We start from the raw sequence: 25,195 nt of genomic DNA, 5'->3' as shown, positions 1-25,195 counted from the left end.
CCAACCCAACCATAACGGAACCATTAACAAAACCAGACTCTAAATTCACTCTGCACAGAGGGACAGAGAAGTAATTATTCCCTACACCTTGTAAGATTACAGTTTCATCAGAGGAATTAACATTAGAGCCTAGAACACTGGTCAGCATAAGGGATTGGCAAGCACCTGTATCACGATATATTTTAACTGATTTCCTGTCATTACTGTCCAGAGGACTGACAAAACCATCAGACAGGAAATTAGCACATGAACTCTTGAGAGTGTCACCCACGTTACTGCTCAAAAGAGGAGCTCCTTCATGAGAATTTAATTTACCCCTCAAAGCAGGTTCAGTTAACTCAGTTAAAGAATTCTGGGAACTCTCAAGGGTGGACACTAGACCAATTGACTGAATATTTAAAGACTCCTTTTTGTTCACATGACGCTGTCTCCTGAAACATTTCTCCGTAGTATGACCAAGCTTACTACAATAAGTACATTTACTTTTCTGAAATCTAGAGGTGAAGCTGGTATTTACTTCCTGAGAAACATCATCATTATTCTCTTTCCTGTTACCTGTACTCTGAGTAGAGGCAAGGTACTTACTCTCAGCTTTCCCTTTTTCTCTAGAATATCTCTTGTGAGTGAGAACATATTCATCAGCTAAAACTGCAGCATCAGACAAATTATCTATTCTTCTCTCATCAAGATATAGGCTTACATCTTTACTAATACACCTTTTGAAGTCCTCCGGTAAAATCATCTGCTTAAATTTACCAAAATCAGAATCCACATTCTTAGAATTTAACCACTGCTCTAACAGATCTTCTTTGATTTTTGCATACTCAACATGGGATTGCTTATCCTGCTTGTAAGTTGTCCTAAATTTTACTCTATAAGCTTCAGGAACAAGCTCATAGGCCTTAAGAATCAAACCCTTAACTACATCATAATTATCACATTGATCCTGAGGCAAAGATGCATAAGTTACTTGAGCTTTACCGGTGAGAACAGTTTGAAGGAGTACTGGCCAATACTTTCTGGGCCAATTAAAACCTGTAGCTACCCTCTCAAACAACTGAAAATACTTTGTTAAATCAGATTCATTAAAAGGAGGGACAAGTTTAGCATTTTTAGCCACATCAAAATCATCAGAGCAAGATGATCCAGTTCCACCTTGTTTCATGCGATACTCATGGTCTGCCTGAATCCTAGCAAGTTCAACTTGTGCGTGAAACTCAGCCTCCTTAACATCAGCCTCCTTAGCACGTGCTTGAAATTCAGCTTCCTTCACACGAGCCTCCTGCAGGGCTAGCTGTAACTTAGCTAATTCAATCTGCGTTTGCTCATTTGGAGGAGTTACATTAAACAAGCTTTCATTAATCATGTCAACAATTTGATCTTTAGAATGATGAGAGCGAACAGCAATTCCCAATTGTTGAGCAACAAGCTTAAGTTCATTCTTTGTTCTGTTTTCTACATCACACACTGTTTGCACATTTGACAAAAAATCTTTGGCTTCATCAAGTGTAGTAATAGTAGACATCATGAATAAGTAACAGTCACCAAATATCAAGCAATATCCTTATGATAATATCCTGAATATCCTGATGAGAGGTCGCCAAATTTATGTTACGGAAGAGAGGAAGATAATGTACACTTTAAGTGAGAATACTAAGAGTCACTACTGTCCCGTAAAGTTCCAGGTTCAAAACAAAAGAGTTAGGTAAAATTACAAGTTAAAGTTTAATGCTCAAACTAACAACAAAACATTCAGGACTCATAAGGATAATGTAATGGCAAAAAAACAGGTTAAATATATGGTTAACTGCAATAGCCTCTATTAACATGAAATTAGCAAGAGTAAATTTACCTAAGTCAGCCCTGATAAAATGAAAATACACTGGGTAATGCTCAGTTAATGCAAGATAAATTATTACAGATACAAAATAGTATTAAAACTGGCTGACAAAATGAGTCCTACATAAATTACAAAAAAACCTCACTAGGCCTACAAATCAACACCTTATGCTATACAGTACAAGGAAAAAATGCCATAACAGTTATACTCAAATTACACAGCTGCTAGATGGTTGGAGACTTCCGGAGCACTCACAACAATAACTGTACAGGGGAGGACAGAGATGTGAACAAAATGAGGAGTAGATCTAAGTGGCAATTAATGTAGAGACTGAGCTCATTATATAGGAGCCGGCAGAGCTTGATACAACTTGTAAGAAGGACGCGCAAATGAAGCCATGGGGACAAAGAGTTGACAATCCCGCTCTGTACAACAGAAAGAACGACTTACTCTACTATAACGGTAGAAGGGGGGGAGTGAGGTAGAACACGCTCGTGATCAAACAGGCAGCACACTGTATGTTAAAATTACACAAAGGATGATGAAATCACAGGCTATGTAACAATATATATATATATATATATATATATATATATATATATATATATATATATATATATATATATACCGTGCAGAGATGCGCACGTATGCATGTGTGTGTGTGTGTGTGTGTGTGTGTGTGTGTGTGTGTGTGTGTGTGTGCACTCCGATGTTAGACAGTAAGGACACTGGCAGTTCATGATTTTGAGTTTAACACTAGTTTCCTTGCACAGTAGCCTCTTAGGTGATAGGTATGGGCACTCACCATTTACTCACGTGATTTGGGCAAAGGAGGAGCGAACACCAAGAGGGTCAATTAAAAGTGTGCTTGTACAAAGGTCCCAGATACCTGTGCTTGACATATGTGCTTGGAACATGTACGAAACACTGTCTTGATTAAGTCTGCATGCATGTTCGAAGCACCAGTGTCATGGACATGTTCATAACGTCATTTAGAAGCATGTTGGTAGCCCTGGCATGGACGTTTCCTGCACTGGGCATGAATGTAGCTGGCTAGATAGTTAACTGAGTACCATAGAGGGTGAGCGGGGATTGCCTCAACATCATAAAGTGGACCGGGGACCAAGTGTTATGATTAATAGTATTTTCTCAGGCACATCGTGTGTTCTGATATCATACAGACTCAGAATACCAACACGAGAGTAAGCAACTAGACACATGGAACGACATCAGTGACACACTGAGTGGATCGTGCTGACGTCATGAAGAAGATCAATATTTTGATCAGACAATTTCGGTGGACGAGTAAGAAAAACAGAATATCATGGGAGGATGCAGCGACGTATATAGAGGCTCATCGTTTCCTTCAAAAGCCAGAGCTTCCTGTTGGATAAAAATTAACCACGCCGTACATTAGATGCTGAACTTCCATAAAGAAAAATTCTTGAATAACCCACTGTCACTTACCTGTGCAGTACAGGTCCAATATCGTCATGTATTACACCAATGATTACACTGTGTCTGTGCCCACTGCTACCAGTTCATGATAGGCATACTTATTATAGGACAGGACGTTTTGCTTTCTGTCCACAAAGTACCATTGTGGCAGTGGCAGCAAGCAACAGAATTTCTCACGCCGATATAATGGAAGCACTGCCACTGACACGTGTGTGTGTGGACTGCACGTCAGCATCGAACATGTTGAAGCTGTTGCCACGAAATTTGTAACAGAAAATTACTACGGACATGTTTGAAGCATGTTCGGCATCAGGATTCTAGCATGCTGAAATAATGTTTGTTTCAGTGTTCCAGCCAGTGTTAGACGGCACACGTGTCCAAGCAAGAACACAATGTATGGAAGCTGAAAAAGCTGAGAAACTGACAAAGGGTCAAATTGGATGGAGGAAGTATGTGAGAAGAAACACTTGCCAAATGTGTGGCATCACATTTTCAGTTTGGTTGTCACAGGAATCCTTATTTCACAAGTGTATCTGAAACTCGTTTACAAATAAAAATTCAAAAACATATGAGCATTTTCTTTTATTCAAAGGATTGAATATGTAAATATTGGTGATTTCTCATTTTACTACCCATGTTATTTGATAGTTCTACTTTTGTGGTTTCTGTGTAATAGTTTCTGAATATTATGTCACCTCAACTAGGATTTCGCCACCAGAGGCCCGGACATAAACAAATCATTGCTGTGTGCAGCTCATATACCTGTTTTTTCCACCCTTCTTCATTGCAGGGAGCAACATAAACGTCTAGTGCTTACTTCACCGTTGGTTGTGTTTTTCTGGTGTTTGTACTTAGCCTGTAGTTTGGGGGGAAAATTCAGCAAGGCAGACGGATCCCCCCTGGTCGTGTTTTCTCGTTTCTGCGCATGCACAGTATGACCTGTGTTACATCATGGATGCGTCACTTCACTTCCCCTGCTACTATTAATCTGTTCTGTCGTGCTGGTGAAGCTGACGCCTCATTCACCCTGCAGCCTGCCTAGGTGTGCAGCATAGAGTACTCGGGCCCTGCCACCCTCGAGGAACTTGAAGCTGACCTGGTGCTGAGTGATGAGGATAAGATGGCTCAGAGTGACTGGCCACAGCTACCATAAAGTAGTAACAATGTCTCGCTAGCTGGGGAAGCAGCTACGGAACCAGCACTATCTGTACCTGCCGCATCTCACCTCCTTGGCCAGGCATCTTCTGCCAAGCGCCCCATGCATAACACCTTGGACAGCAACAATGAGCCTTCATCCCCTTCTGCCAAATCCTCCAAGTGGCAGGAGACTTCTGGTCCTCTGCAGAGGGCAACCGGCCTTGGATCCAACACTCCTTGCCTCCCGCAGCTTGTTCAATCCCCCCAAGTTTCGCCGTTGCTTCCTGCCCCTACGCCTGCAGCGTTTGTGCCCAGGGCTGACTACATCAAGCTTTTATTCAAAGACAACCCAACTGTGGACATCAAACTTCGATGGTTGTCTGAGATTAACCGTGCTTTCCACCTTGACTGCAACCAAGCAGAGGTCAAGATGTTTGCCATCACTTCCCGTTTTGTCTACATCTTCAGACGTCGCAGGGACATAGTAGATAGTGTAATTAAAGGAGAGTTCCTATCCCTTTCTTTGGAAATTCAAGACTCACCTGAGAGGTCCCATAAGTTTCCTACTTACCTTCTTACACCTTATCCTGTCTGCACAGATCCCAACTTGGCCAAGGAGCTGCCAGGTATCTACTCAGCCCGACGTTTCCACCAGAATGGCACTCCTATCAACCAGCTGGTAGTCTAATGCAGCCTTTCTCATCTGCCACCACCAATTGTCACCTTCAGCTTCCTTCCCTGCCTCCCATCTTGTGAGTTTCGCAAGATGAAGGACGAGCAACTGTGGTGTTTTCGATGCTGGGGAATTGGTCACATCTCCCAGTATTGCTCTGCGTCAGAATGGTGTACATGGTGCTCAGGCCAACACGACTCATGGACATGTCCTCACCGACCCCCTCCACCTGCTTCTGATACAGCCTCGATGCAACCCAACCCACCACCTCCAGATACCTTGTACTGGAAATGTCCCTGATGTCATCAAGAAGGGGTTAACATTTGGCATGGGTGCACTAGATGCCGGGCTAACTCTGCCCCTGTTGCCAAGGGTGGGGCTCCACTAGCGTCACCACCACCACCACTCCGCGCTGCCACTCCCCCTGCCTCCACTGTCGGGCTCAGCTGCAGTCACTGAACTTTGAAATGCTGTTGCCACACTCAGGACTCGGATTAGCTCACTTACAGCACGTTTCGATGCAATAGAAGCCCTCATTGATGGCTTGGTTAGCAAGCAAGCCATACCTGAGACAACATTAAATTCACTGGTTGTATCACAACAAATCATCATTACGACTGTCACCACCCTTACAGAGAAGCTGGACTCCACTGTCACTCCCATTGGACGACTGAATGCTCCCCCAAGGGAGTCTTCCCCTCGTGGCACGCCGTGTAACACCTCTCATGCCACCACCAATTCCTTATCTGGCCCCCACAAATGTCATGACAAAGTTCGGTAACATGGCACAACTGCATGTCATCTCTTGGAATGTCTGTGGTGTTACTAACTGGTCTAAACTTACTGTACTCAAAGGATATGTATACAGTCGCCACCCGGATATCATTTTCATTCAGGAATCCTTGGTTGGTTGTGTGCTACTCAGGGTAGAGGCACCCTTTCTCAGTGGTTATGTTTTTTACACCCATCGAGTTAGGAATGGACTTGTCACGTACGTCCATTCCTTCATCCCACACCGTTTCCTCCAAAGCTCTGTAGATGACAGGACAACCTTCCAGCTTCCTGAGGTCACCATTGGAAGCGGCACAATTCGGTTGTGCAACATGTACTCTGCGCCAAGCAGGTTGAATACAGCTGCTGTCCGAGCTCTCACCATCCATGGCATGATATACATAGGGGATTATAATGCCCGACACCCTGCTTTGGGGGACCTTTCTGCCACCGTTAACCATAACAGGACTAGCCTTCTTGAGTATATTCATCATAATCAGCTCACCCGCTGGGACACCAGTGAGGCCACACACTCTCGAGGAGGCACACTAGATCACGTCCTTACATCTTGCCTCGTGGCATCCCGGGTCATTTGTTCATTTATCCCTATTCTCTTCTCTGATCACATTGCTCTCAGCCTTCATTATTCCCTCCCTGCTACACCTTCTCCTGTACATAGATGCACTCGCATTGCAATCCCACCCAAGTACTGCCCTACATACATCTCCTATATGACCAACCTTCTTCCCACGTTCGACCTTCATTGTCCCAAAAAATTGTATTCATCACTTGTCAGCTCCACACATGACTTCTACACCCATTATGTCAGCAGGCCACACATTAAGCGCCATCATGATGCCCACACCTGGACACTGGATAATTGCATTGCTCAGGCAGAGAGGAAGGCAGTGGAAGATGGTTTTGCCTTTCAAAGATGACCTTCCCCCAAGAGTCTCCATCGGTATTGATTGTCGAGGGATGATTTAGTTGCTCTCCAGCACTCGTTTATACCGATTCATGGCATAAACTTACCGATAGCATCAACCATCAAATGACTGTTGATTCCATGTGGCACCTTATCAACAAGGTTGTTAAGAAGAAACTCCCTAGTGTCCTCCACCACAGTCCAGCACAGTACGCACAAGATCTTGTAGATGCCTGGTCTGCACAGTCAGGGGCTTGCGCCCTTCTTGCACACATACAGGACGTGCTCTCCACTCAGAAAAACTTTTGTGCACTCTGTCTCACCGCCGCTTTACTGAGAACAGACGATAAGGATGGTGTGGCTATAACTGATAATGAATTGTGACAGGCCCTCGCCAGAGGTAGGGTAACGGCTCCAGGTGATGATGGCATCACATTTTCTGTCCTCTGTGTCCTCCTGAAAGTTCCTAGTAATCCCCTTCTCCACCTGTTCAACCTTTGCATCCATCTGGGATACGTGCCACAAGCCTGGACCTGCAGTACAATCGTGCCTATTCCTAAACCTGGCACTGATAAATTCCGACATGTTTGCCTCACCTCCTGCTTCAGTAAAGTACTAGAACGCATCCTTCTCACAAGACTCTTGTTTAGGCTGCAGGACGAGCTCTTGCCCCGACTGTAAGGCTTTTTACCTCAGTGAAGGACACATCACTGGCTCATAGAGCTATACACCCACCTATCCCCCACCAATGTAATGGCCTTCATTGATTTAAACAGTGCATTTAATGTCGCCAACAGAGACATCATCCTTGACCAGCTGGTGGATTTTGGAGTTAAGGGATACCTTCTGTGATGGATACGTGGTTACCTGACTAATAGGTTCTCTCGTGTTCTTTTTTACCCATTAACTGCTCTATACAGCCAGAACTGTTCCGAGTGCGACTGCACAATACAGCCCTGGCTGCGGAGGTGAATTTTGAATATAGTGCCATGGTGACCAAGGCCAACCCATGCAAGCATGTTTGAGCCTTCAAAACTGAAACAGAAACAGAAACCGAAAAAGAAAATGAAAACCATACACTCCAATAGGGAATCAGACACTTCTATGTTCATCCATGGCTTTACCAAGGTAAATATTGAGCTATTATTTAGTTACTATATACTTTGGCAGGGGTTCTCTCAATTCCTATGACAAAATTTGGTCTTTGGGAAATTTCATTGTTACCCCTATGTCTGCGCACCACAGACACCTCCAATAAACCACCATGCGCAGTTAACGGGTTAAAGGTGCATACAGCACTGCTAAAGATTTTGAGCTTGGTATTCCACAAGGTGGTGTCCTTAGTCCTTTTTTGCTTAATATCCTCATACATCACCTACTCACCCTCCTTCCTGACATCCTTGGAACCACGATTGCTTGCTATGCTGATGACATCTGCATTCACTCAAATTCCCCAGCAGATCTACAACGTTTCCTTCACTTGTTTCACGAGTCAGCTTCCAAATGCAGACTCATTATCTCTCCAGAAACGAGAGTAGAACCTTCACTTCCCGTCCAGCAAGAACACTGCCTGTATTCTCTGTCGGGGATTGTGTTATTCCTCTGTGCACACAGTACCTTTAACTGGGGTTGCCTGTACATATTTCTCCCTCCATTCCTGCAAGACAACGTGCACATCTGATTGTTCAGGATCTGCTGACCTGGCTACAGCAGTGCCTAAAACCTCTCAAGTGGCTCACTAATTATGCTGCCAGGGTGTCTATTCCTGTAGCATGAACTGTATACATAGCGCTCATTCATTCAGTTGTTGATTATCTATCCCCTGCTCTTTGCCAACTTTCCAGAACAGCCTTACAACCTCTTGAGATGTTCCAAAATGCAATAATGAGACTCATCCTGGGCTACCCTGGCTCAACCAGCATTGTCAACATGCAACATTATCTCAACCTTCCACCACTTGTTGAAAGAATATATCCCGTGGTTACATACTTCAGCGTTATGTGCCTGCATTATCCTCACCTTTCTCCCCACTACTCTCACATCATTCAGACTTCCCTTGATCCCATTGCACCAAGACCTCTGCTTCACACACTAGCTAATACTGTTTGTTTAAACGTCCAATGGCTAAACATCAACGTGCTGGTGCTTGCTGAGGAAGTGGACTATGGCATTCCACCTTGGCAGACCCCTGTGTCTGCTATCTCATACACTCCGAACTCCAAGACTGACCTGCCTCAGCTTCAGAAACAGGTAGCTTTGGAGAACATCGCCAGGCTGTCATCTTCCCTCCCCTTGGCCTACATATCTACACTGATGGCTCCCTGCAGGAGGATGGCAGTGCTGGCTGTGCTGTATTTTCCCCAAATCTGGATCCACCTCAAGGGAGCTGGCTGGGCCGTTGACTCCCAACCTCGTCGAGCTGTACGTATTGCAAACTACATGGATGCCTGGATGCAGTTACTTTATTAATACGGACGAACAACAGTGGCTTGATCATCTGTGACTCACAGTCGGCCCTCCATGCCCTCTCCTCTCTGAGGCCTGCATGTCAACACCTCGTTATGAAGATGCTCCATCAATTCACCACTGCTCGCGATCATTCGCTGGTGGTGCACTTCTGTGGATTCCCTCTCATATTGGTCTCACAGCCAACAACTCCGCTGACCTCCTTGCAAGGACTGCCTTAGACTGGATCCACCAGCTGTGGATGCTACTAATGCATCCCCCATTTGCTACAAACAGACAATACACAGAGCAGGCTGCTCCCCTATTCTCCACTGTAGAAATGCTGAGAGGGCTCACAGTGCATCTGTCCAAAATTATTACCACTTTCTCTCTCGTCCCCATAGATATCGTCGCAGTGGTCTTATGGTTCGTCAACATAACGTGGTGTGTGCACGCCTCAGACTGGGCTACTGACCTGTGTGGCAGGTGGCTAGGGTGGGCAATGCACCTTATTTCTCCTCCTGTAACCTGTGTGACGCACCCAATGCCAACACCCTTGACCATTATTGCCTGAAATGTCCACTTGTTTCTGATTTAATACCACACAGAATCACATTAGTGGACACTTGTAAACATTTGTTGAAAGATGATAACCTAGATGTTATTCTCATGAATCACCCACACTTTGGTTGATGTTAATTTGTTATAGCTACACTGCATGTCCTGCATGGCACGAGTTCCCCTGTATTCACCTCACATATGGCCGCATGGCACTGTAATAGGTTTGTCGCCTTTGAACGTAATATATTAATCATCATCATCACCATCATCATCCGGACCTCCTTTCCCACTCTAGGGCAGGGTGGGGAGTAGCAATGTCCAGACAGCCCAAATTTGCCCAGTCCAATGGGTCACGCTTCTATTCATTCATCATTCAAGCCACCGGAATCCTGGCTCTATCGGATACGACAAAAACATTCACCACGTTCTGTAGCTTCACATAATCGTATCTGACAGAGTCAGTGTGGTAGGTGGGGGCGTCCATCATCCACTCACTCAATGTAGAGGTGCCATATGATCTCTACACTAAGTGACAAGCCAAATGGTTTCCTGTACCCAGGAAACCTTTTACTATGCTGGGTGGTAACCATATAACCTGGGTTTCTGGCAGGGTTAAGTGCCCCCCAGATTCCTCTATCCAAAATCACTTAATCATGGCAGTCATTTCCCAATAAATTAATCAAATCAAATAAATCACCTCAACTCTTAGGTGGGAATTACGGTCTGAATGATAATGATCATGATGATGATAATTATCTGATTCCATATCAACACTGACTGTAAATAAAGAACACACATGCGAACACAAAATGAAAGACACATTAAATATATTTGTTGAAGTTAAAGGTTTCTGAAACAGTTCGACGTTCTGACATAAGAGTGTTTTCATGTACAACCATCTATAATATTTATGCATTTCTGTTGGAAAGAAGTAATGGATTCATGCCATTATTTTAACACACACACACACACACACACACACACAGTCACACTCATACACTCTTACAAACACTTGATTGCATGTCAGATCTCCTACGTGAAGTTCATAGCCTCTGAAACAACTTCGAGCAGTTTGACTTTAGGGGTCAAAATGATGACCCGCTTCCCCCCAGGCACATCAGGGTCGTCGACCACCTTTGTTCTGTGCACCGACAATGGAACCTGAGCCACCAGCAGATGCGGACCCACTGCCAATCTGAAGGGAAAGACTTAAATTTATGTCTCTACTGTCCAAGGGGCATTAAGAAAATGGAACAGTATTTGTCATGTCTAACCAAATGTAGACAATTCCTTATCTACCTTTTAGATCTTGGCACCAGTTTGATAAATGTGTCTCAGGTTTATGCCTATCGGTTGCAAGAGATTTTAACAAGTCAGGGTTTATATCCTAACATTCCCCTAGAATCTCTTACAAATTTTTCACATATAAATCTGAACTACTAACCTTCTGTTGCACAAATAATTTTTTCATAACTGTATTTTTATTATTATACACAAAAATTCTTCCCTATTCCGTCTTTTTCACCACTTTATCTTCCAGTTTGTTAAACATAGTACCAAGACATCTCAAAGGCCTTTAAGAAGAAAAAGTTTGCTAAACTGAGGGAATACGTTTTTATTGACATAAGTATGTCAGAAATATTTGCACTCTTTTCTGACGAGTGTTAGTCTAACAACAATAAATGTTACTAGAAGACTCTTACGAAAGTAGGGTATTATTAATACCCTAACTCACCAGTATTTGTCTCCTTATATCCTAGTTAGTCCCCCCGATTTGGCCAAATCATAAAGGTTACTTGGAGTCAGAATACCAGATGTAGATGGACTTGAATTCTCGGTCTGTTTACCTGGGCCTTTCCAAGCGTCCGTGGTGCTACTTTTTACAACATGCGGTTCAAATGATCTTGAGGAACAGAATGAAAAATGGCGAGTCTCTCTTCCCCCACAGGATTCAAAGATGTCAAATATTATTTAATTACATTTACCTAAATACAGTGAATTACTTCATGAAATTTGTAAGGAAAATCCAACTTAACAGGTTAATCTTAGGTTAAATAAAACGAAAGCCAAATACTCACTTTATCTATGTCAAGATATGTTAGGCCTTCCTCCGTTTTCCCTACAGGATACCGTCATCCTACCAGGCAGGCGTATTCATGACAATGGAACCCTCCTAATTATTTAAACGTATTTACAATACAGTTGTCCGCAAAAGTTAAACACAAGAACATTTAATTTATTAATAATAAAAATTATTAACGAGAACTAGAGATAAATATCTGGGTTTATAAACTGCTAAAATTTGTAATAAACGTTCTTTGGTATTTTCCCCTGCTTTCAACAGGGACAACTGTTTTTAAAGGGAAAGAGCACAAATACCGCTTTGGGGGAAAATATTTCCCACAGTTTTGGGGCCGGGCGAAAAATGATACGCTGTATCATGTAATGTGGCCACTAACCATGAGATCTCTCCACAAATCTCAAGAACCCTATGCTACGGCCCTTTCAGATCGTGCATCTTGACTCAATTGTTCTCCATCATTCACAGTCTCTGGGGTGGCCGTTAACTCAAGGGGCACCAATTTATCAATGGATTTTATGTTCATATGTCCCCTAAATTTAATTTTTACAAGTCTCAGCACCTCCTCCGAATCTGGATGTGTGGAGATGACTTTAGCTAATGGCCACTGGGATCTTGGTTGGTTTGTTTTTACTAAGACCACATCTCCTATGTCTGTGATTGACTTATTGCTGGCAGCCTGAGCCCCATAAAACCTTTCTTTTATGCTCAAAGATAATCTGCGCTCCAAGTGTCCAATACTTTTTTCAAACGATGATATCCCTCATGCAGATGTTGTCCTAGCTCATTAACCCTTTCATGCATAGACTCCAATCAAGTAATTAAATACCATCCTGTACAACGCACCATGATGCACATCGTGTCAAACAAAGGAGGACACAAGTTTCCCGCCGATGTGTGTCATATTTTGGTATGTTTTTTTACCTGATTCTTGTCATGGTGCACTTTACAGGTTGTTAAACAATCTAACAACTCAAATCACCTGCGCCAGAGAGGGTTAATCTATCGTGGGATCATCCACTTCCTCATGGATAACCACACAGGGCACCAGATGGAACTTTCTGCCATACAGCATATTAGCTGGTGTCAAAGCCTCAGTTGATACACTGGTATCATCCAGATGGGTTAGGTCTATCATTAATCCTAGCTGCAATTTCAGTTATTACTGTTCTCAGCTCCTCTTCAGTGGTCTTAATTCCGTGTAAGGTTTTCCTAAGGCAGTTCTTCACAATACCAATCATTCGTTCAGTGAATCCATTTTGTCATGAGGCTCTAGGAGCTAAGAACTGACAGGTACAATTTCAGATTCCCAGCGTCGACTTAACCTTTGGGTCATTCATTCGTTTCGTTGTTAAGGCTCCAACATGCTTGTATGCGTCGGCATTGGTCACCTAATGGCGGCTCTCCATGCTGCACGATTTATTGAAGCCTCCCTGTTCAGTCCCTTAACCCTGAGGTCACACTTAATGACCTCGTCCCATGTCTTTCTCTGTCTACCCCTCATAACCCCACCCTCTGTATTAACACTTCTCACCTTTCTCACCCAATTATCATTCCCCATCCTCTCCACATGCCCAAACCATCTCAATCTACCTCTCCTCATCACAACATCAATACACTCCAGTCCCATCCTACGTCTCAACTCTTCCATCATAAACCCATCCCCCCCAGACCCTGGATGCAGGGACACACTGCACATCCACCTAATCATTGTCATTTCTGTACCTCTGAGCTTGCGAATATTTCGAATATCCTCTTCCTTTACTGCCCAGGTCTCACTACCATACAGCATTACACTCCTTTTTTTTTTTTTTTTTTTTCATAAATAACAGAACGGTGGAAGGAAAAACAAATAAGTACAAAAAAGTAATCCATACACCAGATTACTGGTGTCCTCTGTTCATAAAATATCTGTAACAGTTAGACTTCAACAGTTGTGGGTTGAAATTTGGAGGGAAACAACTATGGGGAAGCGAGTTCAAGAGAGATGCAGTTCGGGGAATGAAAGAATTTTGACAGGCAGAAGTTGTAATATGGCTGAGTGACATTCCAGTCATGAGCGCTACCAGATGCCCAAGTAGCACGGGGGAAGGCATGGAGAGGTGGCACCATGGACGCAACTTCGTCTGAGCATTTCCCAAAAAAACATCTGTAAAATAATGCAAGGGAGGCAACATTCCTTCTTACTTGCAGGGGAGGTAGTTTATATGTAATGGCAGGGTTGTTAATGATTCTAACTGCTTTATTCTGAATTTTGTTTAGTTGTCTTAATGAAACTTCTCCACAACCATTCCACAAGGGTGAGCAATATTCAAGCTGAGAGCGCACATGACTCATAAATTATAGCTAACTGCTTATCGGTGAAGAAGTTCCGGACTCTGTACAATAATCCAAGTTTCTTTGAGGCGGTTTTAGCAAGTGATCTGACATCAGAGGTCCAGCTGAGGGCACTGTTAAGTGAGACGTCAAGAATTTCAATACTTTTGGAGATGGGAATATTAGTAGCACTGAAGGTAATGTACGAATCTGGCAATATCTGTCTATTAGTAAACTGTATATATTTAGTTTTATTAGCATTAAATGAGACAAGGTTGTTTTGTCCCCATTCACTGATTGTAGATAGATCTTGTTTTATGGAGATGGCTGTACTGAGTTGAGAGGTAGAGATATTAGTCTTTGTAAATGGATGTCTGAGTGTGAATGAACCATGTAGTGTTGAGTCATCTGCATATGAGTGAATGAGATTGTGGGTGACAGATAAGAGATCTTTAATATGAACCAGAAATAGGGTTGGCGCCAGAACTGATCCCTGCGGCACGCCGGTGTTAATTGAGTGGAAATTGGAATATACATCATCTACTTTTACTCTTATTTTCCTGTCACTAAGATATGAAGAAATCATAGGAACAAAAGACGTTAGTCCATAGCAAGGGAGTTTGGACAGCAGGGAACGGTGCCATACTCTGTCGAAAGCTTTAGAGATATCAAGAGCTACTGCATGAGTTTCTCCAAAAAGTTCAATTGATTGATGGATGGTATGAGTTAAGAGATTGAGTATGTCAATAGTGGATCTTTTGTGGCGAAAACCATATTGTCTATCACTAATTAAGTTGTTGGATTCAAGATGTTTAACAATGTGCTTATTAATTAAAGTTTCAAATACCTTACCAAAAGAAGATGTGACAGCTATTGGTCTGTAATTGGAGGGGTCAGAGGAAGTTCCTTTCTTCAGAATTGGGTGGATATTGGCTTCTTTCCATGAATTTTAGAATAAAGAAGTACGTATGCATAGTCTGAATAATTTAGCTAGGACAGAGGCAAGTTCAGGGGAACACTTTTTCAAAACAATTGGCGGAATTCCATCTGGGCCTGGAGCTTTGTTGGTAGGTAAATTGTCTAGGATGGATTTTACGTGTCTTGTCTGTATTTTAAGTAGGGCAATTTCGGGAGAATCAAGTCCCAGTACTGGGACATTCTGGCTGGTATCGTCTATGGTAGAGTTTCTGGCAAAGGTACTGGCAAAGGTATCTGCTTTCCTAACACATGCTGCATACGAAGACCCCATAGCACGTAGGAAGAGTCCTCTCAATGTCAGGAGAACCAAGAGCTCCCTGAACTTCTTCCAACCACTTCTCACCCTAGCCACCTCCAGCACACAACATGTCTCCCAAATAACAAAACTCTTCCACACTTTCAAGAGATTCACCAGCAAGTTCAATCCTTTCACACCGGACAATCTCCCCGACACTCGCACACATAAAATCAGCATTATCTCGCAGTCTACCTCTGATACCACTACATTTCTCGTGCACCCACTTATCACAAACACCTCATAGGATGAAATTACTTCCCACGCCCTTGTGGCAAACTGCACATGGCCACTCTCCCTCGTCTTTGACAGTACAGCCACCAACTCTAGATATCATCACTTTAGTTTTATCTGCATTTACCTTTAAGCCCCTGTGCCCCATACCATCTCTCCACTTCCTAAACCTTTCCTCCGCTTCCCGTTCGTTCTCTGCAATCAACACAAAGTCATCAGCATACAACATCTCCCACGGAAGTCCGTTTCTGAAGTCACGTGAGAGGGCTTCAAATACCATGATAAACAACATGGGACTCAAAACTGGCCCCTCATGCACACCAACGTTCACGGAAAACTCATCACTCAGATCTCCATTCACTCTTACCTGGGTGATAGCACCCACATACCTAGCCATAACAACCCTAATCAGCCACTCCTCCAAGCCAAGCTTTCTCATTGCCCACTTCACCACCTCTCTAGGGACTCTATCAAAGCCTTTTCCAAATCAACAAAAACAAAATACAGATCCCTTTTCTTACCAATATATTTTTCCTGAAGTTGTTGAACAATGAATATGGCATCAGTGGTCCCCCTACCTGGCATAAACCCAAACTGCATGTCATTTATATTCACTCTTTCTCTAATCATACCTTCTAAAACTCTCTCCATTACCTTCATTATCTGATCTAAAAGTTTTATACCCCTTTAATTTCCTCTTTCCAGGGCATCACCCTTCCCTTTATACATATTTACAATTACACTCTTCAGCCAATCACCTAGGACAACACACTCACAAACAATCATATTTATCAGGTCAGTGACTAACCTCACCCCTATATATCCTGAGGCCTTCAACATTTCGGCAGTCAACCCAGACACACCTGCTGCCTTCCCCACCTTCATCCTGCCTATTGCCTCACTCACAGTAGCAGCATCAATCAAAGGCCAAGTGCCAAACACTGGATTAAACAAAATTATTAGAGGTGATGCTCCAACGATGTTCCAATGTCGCTTCTTAGTTTACTAGGACAAAACCTTCAAGCTGCAGATCTTCTGAATACGGTCAGTAATGTCTCTGAACTTAAATCTACCATTTCTAGATGAACTGCCCTTGTGTAGGTGCAAGTAAACAAACATATATACATATTATAGGGAGTTCCGTCACCCTTAACAGTTAGAGCCCCTGTGTAATCAACTCCAGTTACTTTGAAGGGCCGACTTATATTTACCCTATCCTCTGGTAAGGCAGGTGGTCCTGGATAGTCATATGGTGTTTTTTCATACCTCCTACATATAATGCAATTCTTGATATATTTCTTTACAACGGTCTACCCTTAGGGATCCAATACCTTTCTTGGACTCAGGCAATAGTCTGCGGCACACCTCCATGAAGAGTTAACTCATTGGCTTAATCATTCTTGGGTAACAATATAGGATGTCTCGGTTGGAGAGGCAAATCAGCCTTTACTATTCTGCCATGACATCTAATTAGACCCTTTCCACCTAAGAATTATCCTAAATCTCTTATCAACTTATTACTGCTGGTAGTGCTTAGGCATAAAAGGTCAAAAATCACTCCGTAATATTTTCTTTGAAGCCTTTTCGGCCAATATTCCATGGGATCAAACTCCTCAAACCCTGTTCTCTTATTCAAAACTTTTACAACTAATTTAGTAATGTTAAGGAGTTGTCGTAGTGATAAAAATCTATTGATGTCCATCACATCTGATCCAGGTTTACAACACTAACCTCAGCAGTACTATACTGTTTCTGCTCAGGCCATTCTTTAGTAAGTAACCATTTAGGACCTTTAAACCACAATTCATCTTTGATCAGTCACTTTACTGTCAAGCCTTTCGAGAGCAGATCAGCTGGGTTTTGCTTGGAGAACACATCCATAAATTTAAATTTGGAAGACAGTTCTAGTATAGCCTTCACTCTATGGCGACCGAAAAGAATTTTACTGCCTTCCTTTCCTATCTAGTAAAGACAGATCTCACTGTCAGTCCATATGTAAATATCCTCAAACTGTCAAGAGTAGTGGTTAAATACCTGGCCAATTTGGTTCCTGCTTTTATGGAAGCCAGTTCCATTTGAGGTAGGGTTCTTCCTTGAATTGGTGCAACTCTGGCTTTAGACATAATCTTACTATCATCTCCTTTTGCACAATAAGTTACTGTCCCATATGTCTTTTGAGAAACATCACAAAACATATGCAAATGTGACTGCTGGTTACTCCTTATCTGCCTGGTAATACATAAGCTGGATTATTTTTCAAATTCCTCTCTAATCTCTTCCCATTGTTCAACATGTGTCTCACCTAATTCAGTGTCCTAGTCCAATTTTTCTCGCCAAGCCTTTTGCACTAAACATCTGCCCCTAATAACTATAGGACTGACCAATCCTAAAGGGTAAAATAACATGGAGACCTGACTTAACAAGGACCTCTTGGTGAGAATGGCATCAGAGAACTTAATTGGCTTAAAACTATTTCATCAGCCCTTGTATCCCAGTTAAGACCAACATATTTTGAGTTTGGAGAATGTAAGTATTTGGATAGTTCTCTTGTATTCTATTCCTTAAAAGTGTTAAATTTGTATACCAGCTCCGTAATGGCAAATCTGCCTTCTCACATTCGCAACTGGCTACTTCATAAGCATTCAATGCTTCCGTCTCTGTATCAGCAACACCTTGTAAATTGTCCATGTGGAAAGCCTGCCATATTTCTAGGCATTTGGCATTTTCAAAACGATACTTCAATGTGTTGCATAGTAGGAAAGGACTAGCACAAGAGCCAAAGGGCACTGATCGGAAATAGTAAGTTTCTTGAGGACTATCCTCATTTTGAGGATCTTGAGGCCAGAGGAGTTTTGTACATTTCCTATTCTCTTTTATCATTCTTATCCTGAGAAAAGCCATACTAATGTCTGCTGTATAAGCATAAGGTTTCTCTCTAAATCTTATGAACCTATTTCCCAACTTCTCTGTTAGTGCAGGTCCACAGTATAGGCAATCGTTCAAGCTAGCCGATCCTTTGGACGCTTTACTACCACAATTAAAAACTATCCTTATGTGAGTAGTTACTGAATCCTTGCTTACATTATGATGTGGTCAATAATGTTCATCTTTATGGTTAACAGGTAATTCTACCTTTTCTGTAAACTTATTCTTCAATTGATTTTTTATAATATTATCATATCTTGTTAGGTGTTCTTAGAAGAGAATTTAACTGAGCCTTAGTTGCCTGGTACTTTGTTGGTAACTCTGAATGGTTTGGTTTCCATTGTAATCCAACTCTGAATTCCACGATTGGTTTTACAAATCCAAATTAATTTTGTTTTCAGGGGTTGGTTCATCAGAGTGTGTCCTTACACTATCTAGGTCCCAGAATTTGTGTTCAGGTTCAATTTTTTTCATCAAGCAAGTAATTTGTCTGAGTAGGTTCTAATTCTGCACCTATTCTAGCTACCATCAATCACTGTATGGGGGTAACAAAGACAATCTACCAATTTGGCCTCTCCTGTGGCTTGCTTTGGGAATGGCAACTGACCCATAATAAGGTTACCACCTGGCCTCTTTAACAAATGTACTTGTTATGCTGAGTGTTTTTAGGTCGACTCCTCATCCTAAAAACACTAACGACTGAGCGAGGTCCTCTTTCCAGACCGGAAGTAAAGCACCAACAAAGGAACAGGACATAAAAACTAGGCAGTATACCGTAACACATCTATTGCCTTAAGTCTAAAACCGTTACAATATGATACAGAGTGATATTAAAGGTACAGGATACAGGGACACAGAGTTAGACTTTGATAGCACAAAATACAGTTGCACTTAACACACGATATGATGCATGTATACCAATGTCTTTAGTTATATATATGGAGATACCCATATTTCATTTAAACCCAAAACATATATGCACTTGATAACAAGGGGAATAAACAAGGTTAAGAGTCCGTGGGGGGGGGAATATTACTATAATGAAGACAGGGTGCAGATCACGACACTCGACACAGTTACCTGGTCGCGACGACACTTTACACAGGCTTTTGATTCTCCCGCGCACTCTGACCGTCATTCACTATTGCGGGAAGTTCTTTTATTCTGGGCAGGTGCAATTGCTCTACTTTCTATGATTAAGTATTTTCTACTCTGCTGGGTATGTAATTCTTTTGCGTGAATAACAATAGTCACTGGTTTTGCATTGATCACATTCTGTCACCGTTCACTGTTCCTCTTCCCCTGGCTTATTTTCGGTATAAGGGGCGTCACTGATTTACCCGTGTTTCCTGGGCTGTCTCACTCTGTCGTCGGGCATGAGGGGAGGACCTCAGGGGGACTCTGCCTGTAATGGGCAACACACTACCCGCAGGGGAGTCACTGCCCGGGTCCGGGCCGTCGATGAGGTGCAGAGAGGCCTTCCTGTCTGGGGGCCTCGACCTGAAGGGAGGCCCTTATCTCAGGGTCTCGTTGGTGGGGTGCAGGGAGGCCCTCCTGTCTGGGGGCCTCGACCTGAGAGGTGGCCCTCGGGACTGGGGCCAAACAGCTGGAGGAGGTGGGCCTGGCGTTGGCGGCTCCACAGGGTGAGGGAGTCGGGGTTGCTCTCGCCTGTAGTCTGCTGGGCTTGCCTATGGGTCCTGGGGGTGCGGTCGTCTGCCAGGGGACGCGCCGTCAGGGTTGGACTGCGGCCTCATCTCCTGCTGGTGCCTGTGAAGGACAGAGATTTCCCAGGAGTGGGAGGCAGGTCTGGTCTCGGACTTTGCCTCCACTCTGGCGACACCTCCGGGGCAACACTCCCGGGTGGTGCCGACCAGTTCCCACAGGGGAACGCTGTAGGCTGAGTATACACGGAGACTGTGTCCTCTCCTACATACCGGGAGGGAAGCACAGAGGCGACTCTCTCTCCTGGGTCTGTCACAGCAGTTGCTCCAGGTCTTTTTACCCTGGGACCCACTTTTAGCTGTCTGCTAGGACCTCCTGCCCTTGGAGTGGCTGAGGGTACTAACACCTCGGTGCTCACTAAAGGGCCTCCTGCCCTGGACGTGGCTGAGGGTACTGATGCCTCTGTGCTCACTAAAGGGCCTCTTTCCCTGGAAGTGGCTGAGGGCACTGACACCTCTGTGCACACTACTGGGCCTCCTGCCCTGGACGTGGCTGAGGGCACTGACACCTCTGTGCTCACTAAAGGGCCTCTTGCCCTGGAAGTGGCTGAGGGCACTGACACCTCTGTGCACACTACTGGGCCTCCTGCCCTGGACGTGGCTGAGAGCACTGACACCTCTGTGCTCACTAAGGGGCCTCTTGCCCTGGAAGTGGCTGAGGGCACTGACACCTCTGTGCACACTACTGGGCCTCCTACCCTTGAGGGGGTAACTATGGCCGTCGCCAAAACGTTACTTGGGACTGAAACCTGTTCAGTCCCACCCCACTGCTGATGATGGTTGTCCCGCCTACAAGGTCGTTGCCCCTCTTTGTTCACCTGGTGTCGGGGCAGTTGCGGGGAAGAGGGGCGCAGGTCAGTAATGGACAGGTGACCCTTTTGCCCTGGGTCACTAGCCCCCCCGTTGTGTCTTCCTGGGGTGGTGGTGTGGCAATGGCCCAGTGGTGGGGTGGGGGGTGGCGGGCTGGGTGGTCTGGCAGCGGGCATTTTACCACCCTCCGTGTCGAAAAAGTCACGACCTCGTGATTGCAGGTGGTAGGTGGTGGAGGTGGACGTCTTGTGGGCCGGGGTGAGGCGTTGTAGGAGGTTTGCCCAGTGGTGGGAGATGTTGTTGGGCTCCCAATGGGGGTTGAGAGAGAGATGGGTGGAGGATGGATGGTTGGTCTGACGTAGGAGGCGGAGAAGGTGGTGTGTCCCCCGGATCCTGATGGGTGGGCGGTCGTGGAGGAGCCATAGCACACTTTGAATTTTCATCTCTGGAAGTTTCCACGATGCCTGATGAAGGGGGAGGGTAATGGGGGTGGTGTTTGGGGTGTGGGTGGCATGTGTTGGGGAATGGGGGGCAGGATGGGGGGGAGATGGAGGTGTGGGGGTGTATCTAGATGGTGGGCGGAAGAGGCACCGTAATCTGGTGGTCATGGTGGTGAGGGTGGGCGTAGGCGGTGATGGTGTTCGGGCACGTGGGGAGTTGGTGGGTGATGTGTTGCATGGGGCGGTGCGTGGTGGGGTGAGGGTGGGGTGTGGTGGTAGTTGTGGTTGTACAGTTGTGGTGGTTGTTCCCGCGGCAGTGAAGGTGGGAGTTGGTGATGGGTGATGTGGTGCGGTGTTGTTGATGGCCGTAGCGGGCTGTGATTGGGAGTGGTAGGTTGGAGGAGGTAGGGTAGCCGGAGTAGATGCAGGCGGAGGTGAGGTTGTTGAAGGATCAGAATCAGAGGAAGGTGGTGGTGGGTCAGGTAAGGGTGAAGTGGGGGAAGGGGTTTGTGGGTATGGTGAGGTTGAGGGTGGGGTGGGGGAGGTGAGCGAGGAAAGAGAGGCAGGTGAGAGTGAGGAGGAGGATGGTGTGATAGGGAAAGCGAATGAGTTGGCTGTGTTGGCAGGGAAAATGAGTGGTGGGGAAGTGATGGTGGTGGGTGGTGCGGGGTGGTAGGTGGGAGGGAGTAGACAGGAGGTGGTGGTTTTGGGAAGTAGGTTAGGGGACGATGAGGTAAGGGTTCTAGGAGGTCTGTGAAGGGGGAGGCAGGCTTTGTGTTGGGGAGAAATAGGAAAGGGGGAGGCGGTAGTATTGGAGAATGGTGTGTGAGGTGGGAAGGTTAGTAATAGGGGTAGGAATAGGGGAGGGCAAAATAGAAGAGATAGTGAGAGGAGAGGAAAAGGAAAGATGACGTTTCCCCCTGTTGCAGACTGGGGGAGATGTGAGGTGGCCCCAGTCATTACGGTGGGATGCGGGGGCAGTGGGGGGGCGCCTTCTGTGCCTTCATCGTCTTGCTTTCCTGCTTTGAGGCTTGGGGAAATCGGCATATGGTGGGGAGGCTTGTAGATGCTCTTGCGTTGTTTTTCTGCGCCGGGCAGCTTTTAGCTGTTCACGAATGTCGTGGATTGGGCACTCAGGGCAGCAAGGAGAAAATTCCCATGGATTTACGGGGATGAGATCCGTGGGGAATTGCTTGATGTCGCCGATGAGTTTGGGGGAGGAGTGGACGGCTAGAAGGCGCCTTATTAAGTTGATTTCCTTATCCAAGTCTCCCGTCGGTTCATGTATTATGAAGTGGTCTTTAATGAAACCGGGGAGGGTCCTGAGGAGTTTGTGAAATATGAGTTGTTCCCGGGTTTTTGCGTCAGTGCCCATGTACGCAGCGGTGACGAGTTGCCTAGCCTGAATGAAGGTGTCATCGAGGCTTCCGTCGTATGTGAGGGCGTCTAGTTGCGATAAGGCTACAACTGTGCCCAGAGATGGCGTCACTGCCTGTTTCACAATTTGTTTCGATTGATCCCATTTTAGTCTCGGGACGATTTTTGGAATGACAGTGGCGATTATTTTACCCAGGTTAGGTAATGTGACTGCAATGTTTTCTTTGTCCAAATCGAACCATATGTCTAAGAGTTGTTTAACCATATCCAAGTACTCATCAATGTTACATTGGTCCGGGTTGAATTTCGGCAATTGAATGTGAAGTTTGGCTGCCATTGTGCAAGTTTCCCTTTTTCGTTCCTCCGTGCTTTTACTCGGATCCAGAACCACCGCTTGCCACCAGGGTTATGCTGAGTGTTTTTAGGTCGACTCCTCATCCTAAAAACACTAGTGACTGAGCGGGGTCCTCTTTCCGGACCGGAAGTAAAGCACCAACAAAAGAACAGGACATAAAAACTAGGCAGTATACCTTAACACATCTATTCCCTTAATTCTAAAACCGTTACAATATGATACAGAGTGATACATCTTACAGCCAAACCAACACCATACCACTGTTTACTGCCACTGTCTTCTGGTCCACCGTCTGTACCTTACATCTGTCCTACCATCTTCCTTATCTCCCCTCCCTCCCGTGGCTTTGTCAGGCTTACACCTCTCTCTCTCTCTCTCTTGCTGGGCGTTCCCTTTTCATACCTGCAATGCTAGAATGTGTTTTGTACATTTTTTCTCCAAGAAAATATTTCTATAATACGAGACTTACTCTGTTTTTACTAATATTGCGAAAGCTTCAAACAGGGTGCGTAGAAAGGTACAGTGGACAATGAGAAACAAGAGTGTTGATAAGTGGTGTTAGTGTATTTATGAGAAGATCGCACGGCCATGAATGTCCTGAGTTATGAATCCTCAGCGAATGTTGGCATGCATTAGGGATCTGTATGAGATTCTGTGGAGGGAAGAGGCAATGAAGTCCAATGGACTGACAGTCAATGGGAATATGACGAAGGCGTATGGTGTAGCCAATGGCAATATGGTGTGTGTGTGTGTGTGTGTGTGTGGTCCACCACATTAAGGTCCTCATCGCTGGAGGTGTTTTTGGTTTCCCGCCATAATTGCAATTTCCAAACACATCTTCGAAACTACGGGGAGTTATTAAAAAAAAAAAAAAAAAAAAAAAAACACATATTTAAGATAAAGGATACAGGGACAGAGAGTTAGACTATGATAGCACAAAATACAGTTGCACTTAACACACGATATGATGCATGTATACCAATGTCTTTAGTTATATATATGGAGATACCCGTATTTCATTTAAACCCAAAACATATATGAACTTGATAACAAGGGGAATAAACAAGGTTAAGAGTCCGTGGGGGGGGGAATATTACTATAATGAAGACAGGGTGCGGATCACGACACTCGACATAGTTACCTGGTCGCGGCGACACTTTACACAGGCTTTTGATTTTCCCTCGCACCCTGACCGTCATTCACTATTACAGGAAGTTCTTTTATTCTGGGCAGGTGCAATTAGGCTACTCTACTTTCTATGATTAAGTATTTTCTACTCTGCTGGGTATGTAATTCTTTTGGGTGAATAACAATAGTCACTGGTTTTGCATTGATCACACTCTGTCACCGTTCACTGTTCCTCTTCCCCTGGCTTATTTTCAGTATAAGGGGCGTCACTGATTTACCCGTGTTTCCTGGGCTGTCTCACTCTGTCGTCGGGCATGAGGGGAGGACCTCAGGGGGACTCTGCCTGTAATGGGCAACACACTACCCGCAGGGGAGTCACTGCCCGGGTCCGGGCCGTTGGTGAGGTGCAGGGAGGCCCTCCTGTCTGGGGGCCTCGACCTGAAGGGAGGCCCTTACCTCAGGGTCTAATTGGTGGGGTGCAGGGAGGCTCTCCTGTCTAGGGGCCTCGACCTGAGAGGTGGCCCTCAGGACTGGGGCCAAACAGCTGGAGGAGGCGGGCCTGGTGTTGGCGGCTCCACGGGGTGAGGGAGTCGGGGTTGCCCTCGCCTGTAGTCTGCTGGGCTTGCATGGGGGTCCTGTGGGTGCGGTCGTCTCCCAGGGGACACGCCGTCAGGGTTGGACTGTGGCCTCGTCTCCTGCTGGTGCCTGCGAAGGACAGAGACTTCC

Source organism: Coenobita brevimanus, chromosome 40 (genome assembly GCF_032717465.1).
Source record: "Coenobita brevimanus isolate Jiangsu-jjx chromosome 40, ASM3271746v2, whole genome shotgun sequence".
NCBI lineage: Eukaryota > Metazoa > Arthropoda > Malacostraca > Decapoda > Coenobitidae > Coenobita > Coenobita brevimanus.
This window is presented reverse-complemented; position numbering follows the sequence as displayed.